This window comes from Mus musculus, chromosome 10 (assembly GCF_000001635.26).
Source record: "Mus musculus strain C57BL/6J chromosome 10, GRCm38.p6 C57BL/6J".
Taxonomy (NCBI): domain Eukaryota; kingdom Metazoa; phylum Chordata; class Mammalia; order Rodentia; family Muridae; genus Mus; species Mus musculus.
The window spans coordinates 70,232,494-70,250,306 of NC_000076.6; the positions used below are offsets into that span (position 1 = coordinate 70,232,494).

A 17,813-nucleotide genomic window follows, 5' to 3' on the forward strand; every position below is an offset into this window, starting at 1 on the left:
TCTTGTCCTCCGAGGGCAGCTCAGACAAAAGGACATGGAAGAAAATGGTCGCTTTTTGCCTGCTTGCCATCACTCTTGCTGGCGAGCTCATCTATCCTGTGGCTGTGGCATTCCTCCTCTCAATTTACAACAAATTTCTCTGGGATTCAAATGTGAAGTGCAGAGCAGCAGCTCCCCAGGAATCCTCCAGGCCTTCAGCACCAGAGTGGGGCTGTTGAGACATTCAACTACTGATTCTCAGCCTCTCCAGTGTGAGTTAGGCAGTGTTAGACTACCTGGACCACATCTTATTTTATATATATATGTGTGTGTGTGTGTGTGTGTGTGTGTACATACATATTTATAATATTATGTTATATATAATATATAAGAAATACATAAACACATATATGTATATATGTACATGTATATGTATAGATATGTGTGTATATATGTGTGTATGTGTATATGTGTGTAGTATATATGTGTATATATGTATATATATTTATAAGATTTATAAGATTTTTCTTTATCAATGATGATTAGATTTCAGTACCAAATTTGGAGCGTTTGTAAGTTGTATTATCTGCAAGTTTCACTTTAAGAAAGAGAAGGGGAATTATGAAATATTCATACCTATGTTAATACGTGTTTGTATACTTATGTGAAATATAAATTAAAGTATGTTGAAGTATGAACTATAACATAAAGCATATTACTCTATAATTTATAATGTATAATATGACGACAGATTGCAGGTCTCTCCATTATACATTGCATATTAGTTTCATAGATTCCATATTGAAAGAGGCTCATTTGATTAGCAGAAGGTTAGGAAACATTGTTCCAATGGCTGATTTTTTTCATAAGCAGAACCTCTGAGCACCAAAAGGTTTAGCTTTTTGTTGTTCATTAGCTATGAAATTATTCTCACAAATTACACTGCTGCAGCTACACTATGTCAAACTGATTTTAAATTACAGTTACCAGCCGTGTTAGGCGTTTCTTTTTCTACTCCATGGTAATGTTCATTTCTTGATTTGTTAAATAGCAGAGTGTAACACTACTGGCTGAAGAGTCTAGTGAAGAATACTCATGACCTGCCAAGGAAAAGTTGAACTAGTGGGCTTTCCAAGAATCACAGTTAAGTCAGAACCCAGCTCTCTACATCATTTAGGAGACAGTTGACAGAAGATATACAGAGCTGTAGGAGATACTGGCAAGATGTGGGACTACGGTGATGCCCAAGCAGGGGTTCAGGTCTACTTAAGTCACTAACCTTGAGGCTATTTTTGTTATTGCAGCTGCTGTTTTCTAAACAGGGTCTTACTATGTAGCCAGGGTTGTCCTCAAACTCACAGAGATTCACCCGAGTCTGCCTCCTGAGTAGAGGATTAGAAGTGTGTTTTTTAAGGCCAGTTTTAAGACTCTATTGGTCTTTGGTCTCTGTTGATTATTTGAGCTGGTTACCATGGAGGTTTGAGAATACAGAGACTTCTTGAGTGAATGTTGACAGCTACTGTTGATGTTGTACCTTGAAGGCTTTTATACACAGCATCTGTTCATGGCCACTGTAATGGATGTGTCCTCTATTGTATAGCAGAGGCAGACCAGATTGAAAGTTGTGATGGAACTCTTTGGTGCACACAGGTAGGTACTTGCTGTGCTTCCTAGTGTTAGGCTGTAAAATGTACCTTTTCTGATACAATTGCAAGCCTCCCAGTTACAATGTGAATAATGTGTTAGAAATGAAGGAACAGTTCACAGTAGGTAGAAAAACCAACAGAGGTCATAAAGCTAAGAGGCAGTTGTGCCTTTAGCATCCTGGTTTTTGTCCTCTGTGCCCTCGGCCTCTACACTCAACTCCTCGGGACTTCTGTTTCTTCACCTAAAACATTTGGCAGGTAATTCCTCATGGAGTTGGAGCACTGTGTGTGCCGATGGAGCGTGTTAGTCTCCAGGATAGCTTCTACTTCTAAGCTTCCGATTCCATTCAGTCCTTCCAAATCAATAAATCCAGAAACCCACATAAAGCTAGGTGAGATGCCACACATCTGCAAACTCCGTACTTGGGAAGCTGGAGCAGAGTCACAGCATGAGCTACAGAAAGAGACCCTGGGAGGCGAGGGCGGGGTGGGGGTTGGGAAAGAAGAGAAAGTCAAGGAAGTATTCTAAGAATCAAGCCACCCAGAAGCAGCCTCCTTGTTCTTCCAAGCATACCACGTTTGATTGGAAACTCCTCCTAGCTACCTGGAAAGTCTTCTTCCTACTGCCTTTGGATCAAGATATAGAACTCTTGGCTCCTGCTGTAACAATATGTCTGCCTGGACACTGTCATGCTGATAATGGACTGAAACTCTAAAGGCAGTTGGGAGAAGACTTTCCAGGTAGGTAGGAGGAAGATCTCAAAGCCCACCCTCACAATGACACACTCCCTCCAATAAGGCCACAACTACTCCAACAAGGCCACACCTCCTAGTATTACCACTCTCTGGGCCAAGCATATTCAAACCACCACACAGGTACCATTCTCAACCTCTTCTAGGGTGGAGTAACCTTGCTACTTTCTACTTCTGTTGTGTCTGCTGGCTCATCTATGATCTCATGTTTGCAAGCACACAGGTCAGGAAACTCAATCAGAGATGAGAATCTTGGAGTTTTGGGTTGGTTTTGGGGTTTGGGGTTTGGGTTTTTTTGGACTCTGCAATGCTGAAGCTCCATGGGATGCTTTGTGAGCTGTGGGAACAATGGGCTGCTGTGAGTTGGCTGTCTTCTGAACTGGTTTGCAGTTATGTGATATACCTCCATACATTGCCAGTAGTCCTTGGTGAACTCTTATCTCTAAAACCTAGGTTGGTGAATCAAAGTGTTTTTTACTTACAAGAGTGTGGGCGGGGGTTACTTAAAGACACATGAATGCTTCAAAGGCAGCTACGTCATGAAAGCTCATGCAATCCGGGTGATGGCTGGAACTCTGGAGCTCTGCCCAACTTACTAGTAGCTGTACGGGTTGGAAAGACTTCTCTTCAGTAGCCCTTACTGGCCATCTTGGGATTCTGGAGTCACAAGACTTCTGAGTCTTAAAAACCTTTCTCCAGGATGAGATGTTTTCAATCCAATATCTACCCTTCTCTGTCCCTGTATTCCTGGGAGGTGGGCTCCCGTAGGCAAAAGTTCCTTTATTCCATCAGTGCCAGGCTTCTGCTTGGGTTTGCCCACTGCTGAGTACTTTCTTTTGAACAGAGCTACATCTACCTTGGCATTTTATCTAGCCATGAAATGGCATCCCTGATTTTGACTAACAGAACTTATAGAATCATGTATAGAATATATAGAGAACATATAGAATCTATCAGGCTGGCTTCCAGGCTGTGGTCCAGCTAATGCAGCAATGATTGTCTATCCACAGAAGGTCCAAGAATCCAGTTGTTCAGTCTGTGAGGCTGATATCTCACCTGGTCTTTGGTATACATGGGAATCCTAAAGAAATAGGCTCTAATGCCAGCGAAGGATAGATTTGCCAGGGAGAACAAGTAGGCAAAAAAAACCAGGCCTCCCTCTTCCATGTCTTACCCACCTCAAAAAAATTGGATTAAAGGAGTATCTTCTCACATCAGAGATCCAAATTCGAAGAAGATCTTCCCACTTCAAATGATTTAATTAGGGGGAAAAAATCCCTCAGAGGCGTGCCTGGTCATTTGGGTTTTAGTTAATTCCAAATGTGGTCAAGTTGACAACCAAGAAAAACCACCAGGTTCTCCTTCCAGGGGCTCTGCTCGCAAGCACTGGGAGCACAAGGTCTGACCTTTGTCACTTTAGACCCATAGAAGTTTTATAGTTCTTGATTTCCCTTTTGAACCACTCCAGACTTCCATAAATAGGTCTTTCTGCCCTTCAAACTCCTTTCATTTGACTGTTTGCAATATAGTTTGTTTCTTGCTTTGATCCTGACTCTATGACTATTAATTGTCTAATGATGTAAGCTATGGTTATAGTATTATATCATTAGTAGTATTAGCATGGCTATTGAGATAGCTCTAGAAATAAAGCAAACAAATATTAATAGTAAATAGTATAACATGATGCATATGCCTATTGAACTGAAGGTGGGGTAATCTGTGTCTTCTTCCAGAGACATCTGCATCTTCTTCCAGGATCAACTCCATCTTTTGAGTCATCTTTACCTTCTAGAGACATCTGCATCTTCTTCCAAGGTCATCTGCATCTTTTTCTATGGCCATTATCGTCTTCATCTTCTTCTAGGGTCATCTGCATCTTCTTCCAGGGTCATCTATGTCTTCCAGGATTGTCTTCATTATCTTCCAAATAAGGCAGAGGCCACATTCTGCATTCAGAAGGCTCTTTTGCTTATAGTTTCAATAACTCTCAAGTACTACCCTAGCTAGTTGTATGTCAAGTTGATACAAGCTAGAGTTATTTTGGAAGATGAAACCTCACTTAAGAAAACACTATCACTTGACTGGCTTGTGGACTAGGCTGTACTCTATTTTCTTGATTGATAACTGGTCATGGAGCCGTTCACTGTGGCTAGTGCTACCCCTGGGCTGGTGGTCATAGGTGCTATAAGAAGGCAGGCTGAGCAAACTCTGAGAAGCAAGCCAGTAGGCATCACTCCTTCATGGTTTCTGCATCATTTCCTCCCTCTAAGTTCCTGTCTTGTTTGAGTTCTGGCCCTGGTTGTCTTAGATGATGAACTGTGACGAGGAACTGGAAATGAAATGAACTCTTTCCTCCTCAAGTTGCTTTTGGTCATGGTGTTTCATTGCAGTAATAGAAACTGTAAGACAAGCACTGTGATAGAAAAATGTAAGACCTTCTATAGCATAGGGATTAGGAGTTTAGCTCAGTGGTAGAACACTTACCTAGAAAGAGCAAGGTGCTAGGCTTGGCCCCCAGCACAGATGAAAACAAATGAGATCACAAGAATTTCAACCATATGGTGGGTCTTAGGGATAAAAATGAGAAAATATTTTGATGTTTGTAGTAAGGGATTGTGTGGTGGTTTGAATATGTTTGGCCCAGGGAGTAGCACTATTTGGGGTGTGGCCTTGTTGGAGGAAGTGTTTCACTATGGGTGTGGGCCTTAAGACCCTAGTCTTAGTTGCCTGGAAGCCAGTCTCCTCCTGGCTGCCTTCAGAACAAGATGTAGAACTCTCAGCTCCTCCAGCACTGTGCCTGCCTGGATAGTGCAATGCTCCCACCTTGATGATAACAGACTGAACCTCTGAACCTGTAAGCCAGCCCCAATGAAATGTTGTCCTTATAAGAGTTGCCTTGATTATGGTGTCTGTTCACAGCAGCAAAACCCTAAGATAGAGTGGACACTTTGTTCACCTTTAGGTCTGGTCTAAATCAACTGAGACTCTATTCACAGTTACAGTCCAGCTTCTCTGTTTCATCTCACAAGGTAATGGTCTCATCTCAGTTAGACCCCAAAAGTTAAAATGGCTGCAGTTTAGCAGTTCCAAGGCTTTTACCTGCTGAAGACCTAGAGTCAAGCCTGTGAACTGACCACAAACGTGGGTTTGTCTGGACTTTGTATATAGAGTATAGATCATGTCCTCTGTCTCTCTCTCTCTCTCTCTCTCTCTCTCTCTCTAACGTGACACTTTGAACTGAGAAAGTACTTGGCAGTTCTCAGCTTGTTATATAATGCCTGGAAGTCTGACTCTGAGGTAGAGGCTCATTTGAAGGGGTTGGCACTGTTGAGGAGAAAGATCCAGTTCACTGGTCTTAATGTTTGTTTTAAAATAATATCCATTAATCCCACCTATATTTTCCCAAGAAGAAAGTGGATCCTTTGGTACACTTGGACCCAGCAGCTTGTCTCTGGGAGGCAAAGCCCTTTGCTCCGAGTGTATTATCTCACAAAACTGTACTGTATGGTTACGTCAACCGAATGTATGCAGTCCATGTGGGGAATGACCATGAAATACCCTAGATCCTGGACTTCATGTTCCCATCTGGGAACCCATTGTGCGCCAAGAATTGGATCCTGGACTGCTGCATTAAGTTTTCTTAGAGGGGATGTGGGCAAACTTTCACTTACCTCAGATAAGGCACCAATGACAGACCAAAGAGATGGCTCTTCTCAAGCCTAGTGTGGTGACCTAGTGAGAACTGGCACACACCTACAGGGGCATGGCTAAGTGGTTACTTAAAAAAAAACAACAAACATTTATTATATGGCAGCCCGCTTGTAGCTTGCAGTGTTTGCAATCTTTTTTTAAAAAAAGATTTATTTATTTATTATTATATATGAGTACACTGTAGCTGTCTTCAGAAGCTCCAGAAGAGGGCATCAGATCTCGTTACAGGTGGTTGTGAGCCACCATGTGACTGCTGGGATTTGAACTCAGGACCTCTGGAAGAGCAGTCAGTGCTCTTAACCACTGAGCCATCTTTCCAGCCCCATGGCTAAGTGGTTGCATAACCCCAGCATAATTACATCTTTAAGAGGTCTGACCCCAGTGTGGTGACCTCCCATATCTGCACTGATGGAGGTACCCACCCCTTCAGCTAACCCGCCTCCTGGGTATACTAGTGCTTTCCAAGACCCACACGGAGCTGAGACAGAACTACATGAAGCAGGGAAGGAGAGGTTGGAATCACAGGCAAGGAGTCTAAGGGTCCCTCATAGAAGAGGGAACATCAGCAGGCCCAGTCTTGAGGGTCACTTGCACACGATGACAGCTTCTCTGACTACGTGGCTAAGACCACAATGGCGGAGCTTGTAGGGCAGTCTCTCACTACATGGGGTGAGCTGTGAACGTGTGCAGCACATGAATGTGGAGGTCACGTAGTGTATGCATCACTCACTGCCTGTTTGTTTTTTGTCTTCTTTTTCGTTTGGTTTGGGGTTTTGTTTTGTGGCTGTCTTTGCCACAGTGATACGCTCTCACTCTGAAAAGTCCATTCAACTTCACGGTGACTTGTTTTCCGTATTGGTTATTTTTTATATCTGTGCAACCAGAACACTAACAGAAAGAACAGCTCAAAGTTCCACAGAGATTTTAGTCCATTGCTGAGGGAAGGTGGGGTGGACAGAGAGGATCTTTCGGTGGCAGGGGGAAGATTGGGAAGTGGTTTGTTCGTATGGTAACAGACAAGAAGAGAAGGCAGGCTGGAAGTAGAAGCTAGTGTAACTTCAAAGGCTTCCCCTATGGGGCTGGAGAGATGGCTCAGTGGTGAAGGAGAGAACCTAGTTTAGTTCTCAGCAGCCATACTGGGTGGATCAAACCATCTGTAACTCCAGGTCCAGCAAAGTTAATATCCTTTTCTGATCTACATGGCACCTGCTCACACATGGACACACACACACACACACACACACACACACACACACACACACTATCTGGGCTGGAGAGATGGCTCAGTGGTTAAGAGCACTGACTGCTCTTCCAGAAGTCCCGAGTTCAAATCCCAGCAACCACATGGTGGCTCACAACCCTCCGTAATGAGATCTGATGTCCGCTTCTGGTATATCTGAAGACAGCTACAGTGCACTTACATATAATAAATAAATAAATCTTTGGGCCAGAGAGAACAGGGGGCTGGAGAGAGTGGGGCTAGAACAACAAGAATATATGTATATATATGTATATATATATATATATTAATTACAGGAAGGCCCATCCCTAGCTAGTGACCACATCCTGCTAAATATGCCATACTCTCTCAAAGCTTCAAGGCTAAATAACTGGGGATTAAGGGCTCAACATCCGAACTGTTGGGGTCACTCCAAACCTTCACAGTTTCCCTTCTGTAGAAAATGAATAAAAGTTACAGAATTTGCTTCAGAGGATTAAATACTTAGAACGGATCGTGGAGGAGCACAGCCGCTAAGGAATTTCAACCCCACATGGCTAAAGTTGCTAACGGAGACGTTGATGGTTCATTTATTTGCTCCACCCCTTGGTCATCCATCCGGTCGGTCGTCCATTCGACGATCTCTAAGCAGGTTCCGGCTCTGCTCGGGCCACCGTGCTGTGGGGAGCGGTGACGAGCAGGCTGCTTCCCACTCGCTCTGAGAAGCATACCATTCTGCTGTGTAGAGAGAGATGATAAGCACGTTTACATGAAGAGCAACTGTGAACACTGCGGGTCTTCAATGAGGACATGTATGGTCACATGCTCTGAACTCAAGCCACTGAGAAGTGGGTTGCTGCAGTTGGCTTTGAAACCATCCACTGCAAGCCCAAGGGTCTCAAGACAGAAAACACACACATTCCTGGGCCCTAGAGCCATGTATAACTTCACTCCTGACTTCACCTCTCATGACAATGGGGAGTAGATGTTCAGAGCTTCATTCTCTGTACCCAGACTCCCCACAGGGAAACCTCAGCTCATCTCCCACTTACTGGGACCAGGGCCAAGGGTTTAGCCTTTCTTTCTTTTTTCTTTTTCTTTTTTTTTTTTTATGTATTTATTTATTATATGTAAGTACACTGTAGCTGTCTTCAGACACTCCAGAAGAGGGCATCAGATCTCATTACAGATGAGCCACCATGTGGTTGCTGGGATTTGAACTCTGGACCTTCGGAAGAGCAGTCGGGTGCTCTTACCCACTGAGCCATCTCACCAGCCCGGGTTTAGCCTTTCTTTAAGCTCGCTTTCATTATCAGCAAAACACGCTCAGGTTTCTCGGGAAGCCATAGGAGAGTTGTTTAAATGGCATTGGTCTCTCATGATATGAGCTGTGGGTCCCAGGTGTTTAAATCGTGGTCTCAGGTGAGTGGACTCCCTTGAGTTACGGATTCTGCGTGTTTAAAACTGTTGATCTCAGATGAGTTGGCTCAGATGAACTGTGGGTCCTCAACGTGTAAATTCAGGGTTTGTGTCTCACATCATTTTCTTTTTTCCTAAGGCAGTGGAAGGAATATGGGTCTCCTCCATCACAGACCCACACTCCTGTGGATCCAACCAGCCACAGCCCCTCCGAATGCCTATATCCTCATCCGTAAGTAGAGACAAGAATGTTTAACCATAGGAGAGGGCTCTGAGAGCAAAGAAGATGTCAGAGTTCTGGGGAATCAATGGACTTTCAGAGAATGATATTTATTTCTTGTCCTTCATCCTTTAATCTTCAAATCATTTGTGTGGAGAATATAAAAAGATTGAAATGTAAATCTGGAGAAAGGAGTAAAATGTCATGTAATGAATCTTCAAAGTTATTTGCAACAATAAAAACTATTTTAAGGCCCAGAGAAGATGGCTCAGCAGTTAAGAGCACTGATTCCTCTTCCAGGGAACTAAGTTTAACTCCCAGCACCCAACTGTCGGCAACCCCAGTTCCTGGGGATCCTATGCCCTCTGCTGGTCTCCTCGGGCACAAGGCACGCATGTGGTGTGCCGACATGCATGCAGGCAAAATACTCATACCCATAAAACAAAAATACATAAACCTAAAACATTTGACTTTAAACAAATACTGCGTATGCCTAAGAGAAAATGTCTTACCTACTTTTGTTATTTCCTGCTGTTAATTGGTGTGTGAGAAGGAAGTAGAATTCACTTAATGATCGACAGATCTCTCAGGAAACCAAACAAAACCCTAAACTGTGTTTTCTTTAGTTACTGTCGTTTCAAAGTGCAGGGTCTTTGCAACTATGCTGTCATTAATAAACAGGGGATAAACATGTCTACAGAAACCCGCCCTTAGAAAGGAAGGAAGGAAGGAAGGAAGAAAGAAAGAAAGAAAGAAAGGAAGGAAGGAAGGAAGGAAAGAAGGAAGGAAGGAAGAGAGAAAGAAAGAAAGAAAGAAAGAAAGAAAGAAAGAAAGGGAGGAAGGAAGAAAGAAAGAAAGGAAGGAAGGAAGGAAGAGAGAGAAAGAAAGAAAGAAACCTGCCCTTTCTTCATAAGTCAGGAAGAAGAGCTGTGTCAGCAGGGTGAGTAGTGGACCAGGGTGTTGGTCTTCCTGCTAAGACTCCTGCACCAGTCCGATACATCCACCCAAGCGTCCTCCCAACCCTCTGATGTCTTTTCTTTTGGTTTCTGCTGCTTTCCTGAGATGAGAATCAAGCTGGGACCTCCATCTTATTCTCTCAATGACTGGTGCAGCACATAGAACTGGGGCCCCTGAGAATATTTACAAAGCCCTTCCTAAACAAAATGTTTGATGGTGGTAGCAATATTAGGCAAAGAGCAAACCCATCAGTTTGGGGCATCGCCTATATGCCCTCTTGAGCATGCCTCCAAAAACTTTGCTTCAAATTATTTTCTTGCCAGGGCAAGCTCATTTAAATTCAGCTTCATTACCAGCCTGCCATGTTCTCTCCCTCTGACAGGTTAAAAGTATATTGACCTCTGGGCCAAGAGCCCCAGCTGAGTCTACAGTCCCTGGCTCTTCATGTCCCCTGAAAACACTGGGGACACGAGGAGGAGGAGATGGTTTTAGTTTCCTTTCCTCCAGTCTCTCTGCGCTTCCAGACCCAGTGTGGTGGGGGAGGGACTCCTCGGGCTGCTCTGGGTCAAATTCTATTTGTAGATACAAGGGCAGGGCTGGCCTAGATCACTGGGCTCTCTTGCTTGTTCCACCACAGAGTGGCTAAACAGAGGACCTCAAGGGATGGGGGCAGGTGGCAACTTTCGAATGGCATCCAGGTGGCATGCCCTTTATTCCTGGAGCTGGCCTCCAAGCGCTAGAGCAACCTTGTAGCCACCTCACTCATTGAACAAGCCAGGCCTTGCCATTGCTTGAGTCTAGCCCTCAGGGTTCTGTTTCACAGTAAAGCAGGAACCTTGCCGTTGCATAAGGACACTCCTTCATTCTGTATGGACGGGCATGAACTGGCCTGAGTAGACAGGCCCCTCCCACTTACTGTTAAGAGACACTGGGAGCAGAAGGGAACAAACAGCCTGTGCTGATTTCACACAGCTGAGGATGCAAATAGGCAGGGTTTCCCAAACAGTTTCACAGACAGTAACTTGTTTGATCTGCACGTGAGGGCATCCGCATGTACTCTGGCAGCTGGAATCTATGCAGATCAAGGAAAGCTTTCCAAAGTACCTGTTCCTGAAGCACAGAGGGGGAGATGAGATAGGTTTTCAGGCAGCTGTAGATACCGTGAGTGAACACAAGTCATCCGTTCTAAATGAGACCACCATCGGGAGTGGATACAGAGCCCCTTTCTTCTTCACAAACACATTTTTAGGATGCTGACAGCTTTTCCTTTCTTTTTCCTCCCATAAGGTTTTTGTTTGTTTGGATACTACCTGCCTTCCATGGGCACTGTTTTGTTATTGTTTTTAATTGGTAGTGTTTCTTTTCAGATGAGGTCTCTGTAGCCCAGGCTAGCCTAAAATTCATTATGTAGCCCAGGATGGACCTGAACTCCCAGCGATCTGCCTCTTCAATTGGGTATAGGTGTGAATCACCACAGTGGGCTACTGTTACTATTAAGTATTTTTCTGATTTTTCTTCCACTTTGAGTGTGTGTGTGTGTGTGTGTGTCTGTGTGTGTGTTTCTCAGCAACAGTCCACCTTGGTTTTGAAGAGAGGGTCTCTAAGTGAGACCCGGAGCTTTCTAATAAGGGTAGCCTCTACCTCTTTGGTGCTATGGTTTTGACAGCAGCTGCAGTCATGCTTAGTTATACTTGGGTGCTGGGGGTGGCAAGTAAGCTCTCTCCGGGGACAAGAATAATATGTTTGAGAGGACTTCTCCATAACCTGAATAGAAAGGGGGTGTTGGAGAGAAGCGCTAAAGCCACTTCTCAGGGTGGTGGGCATGGCCAGATTCCGTACCTTTTCTGACTTCTCAACCCTCCCCCACTCTCCACGATGCAGGCAAGATTCTGAAAATATCATAGATAAGGAAATAAGCTGAAAAGACCTAGGTGGCTCAACTCTTAACTTTGCAGGAGGTAGTCCTTGCCGCCTAAGAACGCAGGCTTTGCGTGGTATGAAGGGAATTCTCACGCTGTTAGATAGACATAGTTCTCTTCAAGAATTCAACAGACAGAAAGTTAATGGGGCAGAGGGTGAGCACACGCCACATTGCAGACATATCCCTGGAGCGAACGGTGTCCACACATTCGTTAGCCCCTGGAACCCTAAAGTTTTCTGCAGTGGGCTTCGGTGACAGCGCAGAGAGCCATGCATGGTAGGTAGCTCCAGCGTGAGTTGCTTTGCACCACAGCTAGTGACAGCCTGGTTCTACTTCAAGACACCTGACGGTCTTCACATAACTTCTCCCTCCCTCTTCGACCTCCTGGACACCCGCCTTTCCCGCGGAGTTGTCCCAAAGGAAAGCCCTTGGCATCTTATACTCCCTACTGCCAAAGAGTACCAACTTCACAAAGTTCTAGGTTTCTAGTTCGCTTTCCTCTGGGATCTCTGCCCACGAGTACAGCTCTGGCCAGGAGGCTCCCAGCGACCCAGGGAAGCCAGGGAGAGCAGGCGACCCTTGTATTCAGTTCCACACAGGCTCCTCGCAAATGCACACGGTGCTTGGCGGGGGGTATGCGGGAGAGCTTCGGGAGACCAAGGGGACTCGGGTCCGGCCCTCCCCCCACTCCTAGCCGGGCCTTAAGCTACGGGTGTAGACGCAGCGCCCCTACCGCCGGCTTTTCCACCGCCTCCATCTCCTCCTCCTCCGCCTCCTCTTCCTTCCCCCAGCGGGCGTGCAGTCTCAGCCGGTTCAGACTGGCCAGGGTGCCCCTGCAGAGGAGATCTGAGAGTGGGACCACCCCGGGAGTGACTTCCCGGGGTGGGCGGTGGGGGTGGGGAAGGTGGAGCCGGCCGGGCGGGCTGCACTCCATGTGTCCCGAGGGCAGAGGGCGGCGGCCGTATATTGCGCGCAGCGGGACTGCTCGCCCAGCGCAGGGCCCGGATCAGCAGCTGCGGCCGGAGCTGCGCCCGCGGCCCCAGCCGAGGCCGGGACTCAGGTAAAAACCCCAGGAACTGGGAAGGTCCCGGCGGGAGCTGTCCCCTCACCCTGCAAACTGCACCGAAAGGAGGCGGTGCTGTCACCCGCGGGTGCACAGCTACCGGCCGGCTTCTGGTCTGCCCGGGCTGAAAGCGTCCTGAGAGCGCCGCGGAGCACTCTGCACCCTCTTCTAGAAAGAGTAACTGCCTCTGCAAAAATACTCGTAGGGTTGCCTTTTGCAGGGAGAATGGGGGAGATGAGAGCTCGGATGTCACCAGATGAGTCTCCTGGGATACCTTCTACGTGTGACCCAAGTGGGTCCTCACTTCCCAGAAGGCCGCTCCCGAGGAGGTGGGCTCAGGTGCTGGGGAGAATCCAGGCTGGGGCGCATAGGTTTGGTAAACTGCAAGGACAGCAGCTCACGTTGCGGGCAGATCCTGCTGGGTTCCGGGCAGGGCAGCACCCGGGCTGCGCTACAGGGTGTAGGAGCCTAACGGCCAGGCGGCTCCTCCGCCACCTGAACAAAACTTAGAAGGATTTTGGTGCGCATGCCTCAGCTCTGGTTCGCCTAGGGAACCCTTCTTTGGTTTTAGCCATGCACAGAGGCTTCAGGGGAAACAGCAAGCCATGGAACTTGACCATCAATCAGGTCGGGATTTTACTTCGTTCTTGGAATGTCAGGTCTATGCAGCACAAATGATCCGGAAAGTTTAGGCAGTGTTTACACTACAGATATTATTTACATATTATTTATGTTGATATCTTACTTGCCTCATTGGGCCCATCTGATGGGCTACAGCTCAGTGGTAATAGTTAGACATCTTGACTTGCCCAGATTGGCATGTTCACCTAGAGCAGAGCAGAGCAGAGCAGAGGCCACTCAGATACTCTTAGGCAACAGACGGAGTGAGCTAGGTTGGAGAAAGAAAGGGTGTGCCGATTGGTTACAGCCTCCGTTAAACACTTTGTGAGCGCAGAGAGTAGTGTCGGTACCCATTAACCACCCTCGACTAGCAAATAGAAATTAGACAATAAAATCTTTTCACCTGCCAACTGGCAATAACTTGTATATTCAGCACCGCCGATGTCCGAAGAGCAGGTTTCCTTGCTTCCCATCCTTCTGTGTTTGGGTAAGTGGAGAGACAGGGATCCTACTCGTCTCTAATGAAGGTTCTATAGAAAGGGCCAGGGGCGTGGTAAGATGGCAAAGAGTGACATTAGGAACTCTGGACTGGATTTTTAAATTTTTTTTCTTTCTTTTCTCTCTCTCTTTCTTTCTTTCTTTCTTTCTTTCTTTCTTTCTTTCTTTCTTTCTTTCTTTCCTCCTCCTCCTCCTCCTCCTCCTCCTCCTCCTCCTCCTCCTCCTCCTCAGGGTCGTGGTAAGATGGCAAAGAGTGAAATTAGGAACTCTGGACTGGATTTTTTTCTTTTCTTTTCTTTTCTTTTCTTTTCTTTTCTTCCTTTCTTCCTACCTTCCTTCCTTCCTTCCTTCCTCCCTCCCTCCCTCCCTCCCTTCCTTCCTTCCTTCCTCCCTCCCTTCCTTTCTTTCCTCCTCCTCCTCCTCCTCCTCCTCCTCCTCCTCCTCCTCCTCCTCCTCCTCCTCCTCCTCCTCTTCTTCTTCTTCTTCTTCTTCTTCTTCTTCTTCTTCTTCTTCTGTTTTTTGTTTTGTTTTGTTTTGCTTTTTGAGACAGGGTTTCTCTGCGTAGTCCTGGCTGTCCTGGAACTCAATTTGTAAACCAGACTGGCCTCAAACTCAGAAATCCACCTGCCTCTGCCTCCCAAGTGTTGGGATCAAAGACGTGCGCCACCACTGTTCGGCAGTATTTTCTTTGCTTAGCTCTGCAATACCAGCTATGACAATGGGGAGTGGCTGGTGTCTGAATGTCCCAGCAGGTCCTGGGCTTCAGGTACAGCTGGCCACTGCCTAGAGCAAAGGTTTTCAACCTTCCTAATGCTGTGACCCTTTAATACAGTTCATCATGTTGTGGTGACAACCTCCCCCCAGCCATAAAATTATTTTCATTTCTATTTCATAACTGTAGTTTTGCTGTTAAGGATCGTAACGTAAATAAAGGATATGTAGGATATCTGATATTCGACCCCTGTGAAAGGGCCGTTGGACCCCAAAGGGTTGCGGCCCACACGTTGGGAACCGTTGGACTAGACCAAGAGGCTAATGCTTAGATAGACGCCATCAGATTTGCCATCTTTATTCCCTCCTTCCACTTTTGAACCCTCTTTTTTTTTGTGGCCCTTTTCTTCATTAAAACTTCCCCCAACTTGTACAGATAGACTGCTGTTGTGTGAAGAAGAAGAGGGGTTAAGGAGACAGGAATCGGGGTCTTTCTTGAGGGACCACAGCTCTCTGGAAAAGAATCATCTAGTGAGAAGTATCATTCAGTTTTAATTCAGGATTGTCAAAGAAGAGAAGCTGGTATTCTAAGCCAGCTTAGTGTTTATGTTTAGGGTTGTTTTGTTTTGTTTTGTTTTTATACCAAATGATTCTTTGTAGACAAAAGGGTTAAACTATAATTAATTATTGAGCCCAAAAATAAAAAATAAAAAATAAAAGGTATGTCCTCTATTCAGTCTGGTAGGAAAGACAGCATGCTTCTGCATATGTATGGTGTAAGATGTCAGGGAGGAAGGAGTCCAAAGGCAGCAAGACTAATATTTACGATTATTAAATAACAAGAACCTAGAGGACTACGAGCAAACGTATATGGTGGGTTCAGGGTCTCAGCCAAGACTGAAATGGAGAGAGGAGTCTCCCTGGTGGGAAAGGGTTCTATTGAATAAGAGCCTAGCACAGGTGGGGAGAGCGGGCTGTGTTCCGAGGAAACACAGCTGCTGGGAATGACCGGGCCTTGGAATTTACACTAGCCAAGGAGGCTGGCAGATAAGGTGGCAATAAATGGGATAGCTGATGCTAACACACTGACTCGAGTTTGAATATTGCCCTTGGGATGTGTGGTAACCACCTAGGTGTTCTTGAATAGGTTTTTGGCCTCCAGTTTGGTCTTCTGAGTTGCCTCTAAAATCAGTAAAGGATTAAAGGTCCATGTTCGTTTCCCATCCACATTGCTGGGAGGTGTGGGGGGGGGATGACGACTAATGTGTTTGACTCTAATAGCCTTTCACATCCGGTTGCGATTGTCTCTAGACCCACCTGGGCCAGTAGGGTAACAATACACTATCTTATTTCAGTTATTCATCATCTTACTAACTACTGGTGCTTGTCCAACCTATAGCCATGAAGAGCCACCCAGTTTTTATTATAGACTGAGAATTTTCATCACTCAACTAAGGAACTAGTCCATCTTGGGGCGAGCGAGATAGCCCAGTTGTGAAGAACATGAAGAGAACCAAAGTTCAGTAGTTCCCAGCACCCACTTAGATGGCTCACAACTGCCTCTCTCTCCCTCTCTAGCTCCAAGGGGATAGAAAGAAACCTCTGACCTCCTGGGCACCAGGAGTCATGCGTGCACACACACATGCATACTATTAAAAATAATAAAATAATTCCTTAAAAGAAAAAAAAAAACCCAGCCGACCCAACATTTGAACCTAAGCTTCCCACCGTCAGAGCCTGTCCTTTGAGCTATGGCTTCGCATCCTTGGATGGCTCCTGCAGGGGGGGGCGGGGGAGCCCTCTCTTACCGTCCTTATCCCCATCAGTGCGATTAACACTGCTCTACACACTCCGTTCTGGGGCCCATTTCAGTGTTTTTGTGCCCTCTAAGACTGTTCCACAGAGGCGGGTGTGGTGGCTCACACCTCTAATACCAGCATGCAGGATGATGTGGGAAGGAGGATTGTATTTTGGAGGCAGCCCAGCTCCACAGTGAAAATCTCCCTTAAACAAACCAACACACCCAGGTACATCATGTTGTGCTTTAAAAGAAATTCTTAATCCTGAGCACACGTGGAATACGAAGTCAGGAAAATGCTAGCAAACTTGACAGCCTTAAGTATGAAGATGAGAGTAGCCAGAGTTTCTGAGGGACCCAGGATCCCCAAGTCTCTCATTATTTCTAAGAATCTCTCTGTTTCTCTCTTAAGTCACCTGTGCTATTTGGCCATCATGGTGGGGGAAAAATCATATAGAATGGTAGATACTCTTTAGATTCGTTTAGTTACTTTGTAAAATACAGCATTTATTTGGTGAGATGTATAGGGAGAGTTTAAGTAGCAAATGCACTATATTCCAAAGAGAAAGAAAATATCAGAGCTGGGCAGTGGTGGTGCATGCGGAGGTAAGAGCAGACAAATCTCTTGAGTTCGAGGCCAGTCTGGTCTACAAGGCGAATTCCAGGCAGACTGGTTTACACAGATAAACCCTATCTCGAAAAACCTAAGACAGAGAGAAAGAGAAAGAGAGAGAGAAAGAGAAACAGAGAGAGACAGAGACATAGAGACAGAGACAGAGACAGAAAGAGGCAGAGAGAGAGAAAGTCAGAGACAGAGAGAGCAGAGAGACAGGGAAAGAGAGAGAGACAGAGACACAGATAGACAAAGAGACAGAAAGAGATGGGGGAAGACAGAGACAGACACACAGAGAGAGGGGAGAGAGGAGCAGAGAGGAGAGAAGAGATGAGACATCATACCTGGTAACCCTGTCAGCATCTCCTTTGAGGCCTGCCTGACTTTGCTTTTCTCATCCCTGAGACAGATTCTTGGTGGACTGGTGAAAGGGAGGATGCTTAATTCTGGTGCACAACTTGGGGTCATATCGGATGGGGAATTCAGACGTCAGATTGGGTTCTAAATAATCACACGTAAGTTGTATAAGCATGTGAAACAGAAGTGCAGTCTCACAATGGACATCTTTGCCAGAATACTCCCCAGCCAAGCTCTAGGCTGGGCTACACGGAACAAATGTAGCAAGATCTCAGCAGCACAAAGAATATGGTGAGGGCAGGACCCAGAGCCGGGATCTTGCCAAAT

At 45.9% G+C, this 17,813-nt stretch overlaps 1 protein-coding gene across 2 annotated transcripts in view; it reads left to right on the plus strand.

Moving 5' to 3' along the window:
- Positions 1-12,782: 12,782 nt before the first annotated feature.
- Slc16a9 (solute carrier family 16 (monocarboxylic acid transporters), member 9) overlaps positions 12,783-17,813 on the plus strand; it is a 40,676-nt gene continuing 35,645 nt past the window's right edge. Inside the window, exon 1 of one of the 2 annotated variants that reach the window (NM_025807.3) lies at positions 12,783-12,885. The gene's annotated coding sequence lies outside the window, so the exon portion shown is untranslated. Of the gene's footprint in view, positions 12,886-13,893; positions 13,997-17,813 lie in introns of those variants that run through there. The other variant, XM_006513960.4, reaches the window with a different exon arrangement.